At 48.8% G+C, this 6,059-nt stretch overlaps 1 pseudogene; it reads left to right on the plus strand.

Annotated features, from left to right (window-relative positions):
- The first annotated feature begins 586 nt into the window (after positions 1-586).
- Positions 587-5,236, plus strand: LOC102226809 (annotated as a pseudogene).
- Positions 5,237-6,059: the final 823 nt, after the last annotated feature.

A 6,059-nucleotide genomic window follows, 5' to 3' on the forward strand; every position in this document is an offset into this window, starting at 1 on the left:
GAAGTCCCACAGGATCTTAGCTCTGGCGTTCTCCGCCACCTTTGGGGGTGTTTCCCACTTTGATCTCGGGGTTTCCAGTCCATATTCTGCACAGATGTTTCTGTACACTATGCCTGCAACTTGGTTATGTCGTTCCATGTACGCTTTCCCTGCCAGTATCTTGCACCCTGCTGTTATGTGCTGGACTGTCTCAGGGGCCTCCTTGCACAACCTGCACCTTGGGTCTTGTCTGGTGTGGTATATCTGGGCCTCTATTGCTCTCTCTCTCTCTCTCTCTCTCTCTATATATATATATATATATATATATATATATATATATATATATATATATATATATATATATATATAATCTCTGTTATTGGGAAAATTACGTTTTCCAAGCACTTCTCTGCAGATTTTGAAGGCAAACCTGCCACTTCCAATATGGCGCATGCGTTGACGTATCGTTCCAGTTAGTAAAGGACGCTTCTACTCTTTCACCTCTATGTTTAAGAACCCTCATTCTGATATACAATAGGCCAACTTTCTTGCTTGTTCATGTCACTCGGGAGCTGCGGAACCAATCAACTTCTTTTAAGCAAAAGGAGGCGGGACTTACATTATAGTAGTGCAGCTTATCCAACATGGCGCTGACGTCGTTTGCCTGATAAGCATTTCTAAGTTTCGTCAGTTTAGTGGATATTAGTTTCAAGAGAGCATATTTAGGCATATCCCTGAGTTGAAGTGGCAGCTGTTTGCAACTTGAAATGAAAGGAAAGGAGCGATCACCGGTGAAAAAACGCACCCGTGGGCCCGACGATGGCAGAGACAGAGGAGGAAGCTATCCGAGCAGCAAGAAGACCGCAGCTCTGTCAGCCAGCAACGGCTCCGCTCAGAGCGGCGCTTCCTCCAGAAGAGGTTTACCCAGCGACAAAAGAGACATGAGGGACTCAGAAGGACACGGCTCGTCCAGTCGGATCGGTAGCGGCTACGACTACGGGTCTTCCTCCGGGAACAAGTCGCATGGTGGCGCTGATATCGCCGCGGAAGCATCCAGGTCCGGTTCACGCGGGGAGCCGCGGCCTCCGTTGGCCCCAGGAAGTGAGTACAAGACGCTGAAAATAAGCGAGCTGGGCTCCGAGCTGAACGACGAGGAGATAGAGGACGGGCTGTTTCACGAGTTTAAGAAGTTCGGGGACGTGAGCGTGAAAATATGCCGTGAAAACCACGAGAGGGTGGCGTTCGTAAACTTTCGGAGGCCCGAAGACGCCCGGGCGGCCAAGCATGCCCGGGGGAAGTTGGTGCTGTACGACCGGCCTCTGAAGATAGAGACCGTGTACATTAATCGGCGTACGAGCCGCTCCCCGGTTAGCAAAGACAGTTTTCCCTCTGGACACAGGCACCCCCACTCCCAGAGACCCCAGTCTCCCCCGGGCCCGGGTTACAGGGACTACCGGTTACAGCAGCTGGCTCTGGGTCGACTCCCTGCTCCTCCTCCTCCTCCTCCTCTACCTCCCCATCTCAGGGACCTTGAAAGAGACAGAGACTTCCCGCCGTATGAAGGCCGCAGCAGGCCTCCGTTCATCCCTGAATGTTACCGTGAGGAGGAACTACTCAGCCCCGAGGACGACCAGAGGGCGAACAGGACGTTGTTTCTGGGCAACCTGGAGTCCGGATTGACCGAGAACGACATCAGGAGAGCGTTTGAAAGGTTCGGGCTGATTACAGAGGTGGACATAAAGCGGACTGTCAGAGGGCAGAACAACACATATGGATTCATCAAGTTTGAGAACCTGGACATGGCTCATCGAGCCAAAGTGGCCATGTCGGGGAAGGTGGTGGGTCACAGTCCCATCAAGATTGGGTATGGTAAACCTACACCCACAACCAGACTGTGGGTGGGGGGGCTGGGCCCCTGGGTTCCAGTGACTGCACTTGCTAAAGAGTTTGACCGTTTTGGCACCATCAGGACTATAGCCTACAGGAAAGGCGACTCGTGGGCTTACATCCAGTACGAAAGCCTTGACGCCGCTCATGCTGCCTGGACCCACATGAGGGGTTTCCCTCTTGGCGGCCCTGACCGGAGACTCAGAGTGGACTTTGCAGAGACAGAGAACCGCTACCCGCAGCAGCAGTTTGTGCAGCTCCCTCTCCCCATGCCCCACTTTGACTTGGTCCAGGAGCCATTTTCTCATCGCCTGGCCGAGCCGATGAGAGTAAGAGACCGCACCCCTCCGCTTCCTGGCCGCTTTAGGGAGCGGGATCCGTTTTCATCTGCTGAATGGGTTGGCCTGAATGCCCACGACAGGATGAGAGGACCGGGCTTTGACCCCATTGATCGTCTGGAGCGGCGCTGGTCAGTGGAGCGCGAGTTGCAGGGCAGAGATGTCGGCCCCAAAAGGAGACATTTAGACGACGGCTGGAGAGTGGAGCGCTCTCCTGACAACGGGGACTTTGGTCTGCGCCGTCATGGCGGCTCATTGGAGCACAGCCCCGGGGGAAGCAGCCGGGACGGGGGACGCTACAGTGACCCCGAGCGCCTCCCTCGCTCTGGCGGAACCACCCCGGCCAAAGAGCGGCAGAACAACCACAACTGTAGCTTGGTGGAAAAAAGAAAAAGAACACGCAGCCCCTCTCAGCTGGAGCCCAAACGCAAAGCTGGAGACGCGTCCAAGAGCCCGGCGAAGAAGGAACAGCGGCCAGACAATCCGGCCTCAAGCTCCTCCCCGTCCAAGCAGCCGGGCTCTGACGGGCCGAGGCTGAGCCAGGCCTGGGAGGGCGTCCTGCTGCTGAAGAACAGCAGCTTCCCCGCCTCCCTGCACCTGCTGGACGGAGACATGCGGATGGCCACCAGCCTGCTGGTGGAGGGCCCCACCGGCGGGAAGGTGACCCAGCTGAAGATCAGCCAGCGCCTCCGCCTGGACCAGCCCAAGCTGGACGAGGTCGCCCGCCGCATCAAGGCCGCCGGCTCCAGCGGCCACACCGTCCTCCTGGCCTTGCCGGGGAAATCCGAGGACGCCAACAGCTCTGTGGAGAGGCCACTGAAGAACCTGGTGTCCTACCTCAAGCAGAAGGAGGCGGCGGGGATCATCAGCCTCCCGGTGGGGGGCGGCCGCGACAAGGAGCACAGTGGAGTCCTGCACGCTTTCCCTCCATGTGAGTTCTCCCTGCAGTTCGTGGATGCCTCTGCCAAAGCCTTTGCCAAATCAGAGGAAGACTACCTGGTGATCATCATAATTAAAGGAGCCTCATAAAGAAAAGTGCAAATTACATGTCTTTTTTTTTTTATTATTATTATTACTGTACTCTCATCTTTTTAAGTTGTGAGGAAATCCTGACAAGAGTGTAGTGGAATCTGATTCTGTAGGAGAGTGAAAGTTCATTTTGTGCTGTGAAAGGTTTACTAAGAGGAATATAACAGTAAGATAAAGTATATTATATAATGGTAAACTGATGGACTACATTGATACAGATTACATATTGGCGCTTACTGTTTTAAATGTTAAACTTAAAGGGTACGCTTCTTAAAGGAACTCAGAGCAAACTACTTTATAATGAATATGTTGCCTTATGAAAAAAAACCCCAACAATTTTCTATCCAGGGAAGGATGTTTGATTTTTTTTTTTCTTCTAGGCATGAATTTAATTGATTTCTGTCAAACCGTTTAACATTTAGAGAATTCAATCAAATACGGTCATTGTTTGTTTTTGATAAGGAAAAGAAACATGATTGCTCGTCCAGTTACACTTTAAAATCTATATTCAAATGTGCGTTTGTATAAGTTATGCCTGACAAACTTCTTAACACCTCTCAGTTTTCTAATTTTGCCAGTTTGGTTCAAGCAGAAAAGAAACATTTGTCTAATGAAAAAAATGTGTAATTTAAAGGTATAGTTAATTTTTTTTTCTGCTCCAAAACATACAATTATATATAATCTACAACAGGGTTGTTTAGAAAGGTCGTTGTGCTGTGATTTTGAGGAAAAGTGAATAAATCTTGAGATCTTTTTATTTTCCTACCACGTAGGATTCAGTTCTATGCTAGCAGGTATAGCAAATAGCTTTCTTATCATGACGCTAAAGGTGTGTTGTCTGATGCTGCTGGCTGTTCAAGCCCACAGAGACAAGAGTTTGGATGTCATTTGTGTAGCGACACCAAAATGTTCCTTCAGCCTGAAGCCTCCGCTGCCGTTGTTTGGCTGTGAAAGCATTGACAAACTTTAACGTTTTTGGTAAAGATGGTTAATATCTGCAAGCATAGAAGTGTGTCCCATAGATGCAGACATTTTCAGTTTTAAGTTTCAAATAGCTAACGTCTGCGATCTGCAGATTTATTAACTTTTCTACAAATTCACAGCAGTACGTCATCTTTCTTCTAGAGGCGGAGGAACTGAAACTGGAAACAAATTTCTCTCCTTAAAAATCTGAGCTATTTAAGTTCTTCAAAGTTCTTGCCTGAATCCAATTATTATGGATGATCAGAGCTGATTTGAATAGACTAGTGAGCCGTGATGTGAGTTTAAAAGGTAACTTGAATGTTTTCCTTTTGCATCTGTTCTTCAAGCCCTGCTAACAACAATAGGTGAAGAGGATGGATAGAAAAAGCAGACCGTTTCTTTAAATTATTTTCAATTGTGTTTGTATTGCAAGACATTTATCGGAACAAGGGGGGGAAAAACGACCTAGTATCACTTATGTATGTCAGTGAAATTTGGCTCTTGATGAATCTTCAAAGTGATAAACGAAAATTTGTCGCTTTTTGTCTCCATCCTGTCCTCAGAATAATTTTATTGCTATATTAAGTTTGGTTAAACATTTCCCAGCCTGCTAATCTTAACTCCTACCCCAGCAAAGCATGTAACTGTTTGACAAACTGTTGATGTAAACTATAAATGAAGATTTTATGTGTATGACGGACGACCCTTCATCTGATCTGACCTGGAAGTAGAGAAATATTACTACGCTATCTGTGGACTCGAGCGCGAGGAGAGGAGGCGGCTCCCTTCCTGCCGTCATCCGAAGAGACTTTTACTGGTTGATTTTTATGCTTTTGATTTGAGTACTGTTTTAAAATGAGAAAAAAAAAAAAAAAAAGAAAGTATGTGCTGTAAACTCAGGATTTCTGGAGACAGAAGTGGAGAACTTCAATGCTGATGGGCCTAACTGTCAGACAAACACGCAGACGTGCAGCAAGCACTTGATAGATCTTGTTTTAATAAATTTGCTCTTTCGTGGGAAAGACGAGTGCCTCGGAAGACAACTTTTGTGACCTGTTCTGTTGGTTTATCAAAGCGGAGACGCTTTCACTTTGACAGCAGGAGCTTCTCCCAGGAGAGGGAGTGAGGAGTGGAGGGAAGCCTCTCGGTTCTGTGTTTTCATGTCTCGCAACTTTTACTCAATGGCGGCTTTCGTCGAAATTGAGAATTTGCTGTTAATACTGTTTCAGCAAGCCCAGAGTCACCGTGTGACCTCGGTGACCTCTGCTTTCATGGAGGTCAGGCTGAGGAGCAGAACCAAGCGAACGCAGCGCCTGGCGCCATCTTCATGCGACGGGCTTCCTGTGGAAGGACAGCGGTGGTTTCATCCACCGGTGCAAAGAGTCGGTTGGGCATCTTCAGCAGCTTAAGAAGGAGCGGTGTTTGTATGGGTAGTTCTTGCTTTGGAGTTTCCAAGAGGAAGGGCCTCTGTGTTAGGGCCAGACTTCACACGCCAGACAGTGCAACAGCGCCAAAAATGGGAAAGGAAGCGGCAGGAGGAGAGGAGAGATTGCCCGTAGAGTTCAAACTGTAGTCGGTTCGTTTTTTCCTTTTTATCTGATTCATGCACTTAAAACTGCAAATGAGAGCAAGGCGATGGGTGTCAGAAACTGCTGCTGGATCCCTCCTGCGGCGCCACGCTGGTCCAGGACGAGCAGACGGTTCAAACTGGGTCTCGGTTCTGTCTCTGGTTCTGGAGCGGAGGGATGACACACCGCTGGCTGTACACACGTCAGTCCTACAGGTACAGTATGGGTAAGACCTGAAAGCAGTGGCTGGGTACGTATGACAGTGTTTGAAATGACTTTAAACATGATGTTTGCA

The sequence above is a fragment of the Xiphophorus maculatus genome, chromosome 20 (genome assembly GCF_002775205.1).
Source record: "Xiphophorus maculatus strain JP 163 A chromosome 20, X_maculatus-5.0-male, whole genome shotgun sequence".
NCBI lineage: Eukaryota > Metazoa > Chordata > Actinopteri > Cyprinodontiformes > Poeciliidae > Xiphophorus > Xiphophorus maculatus.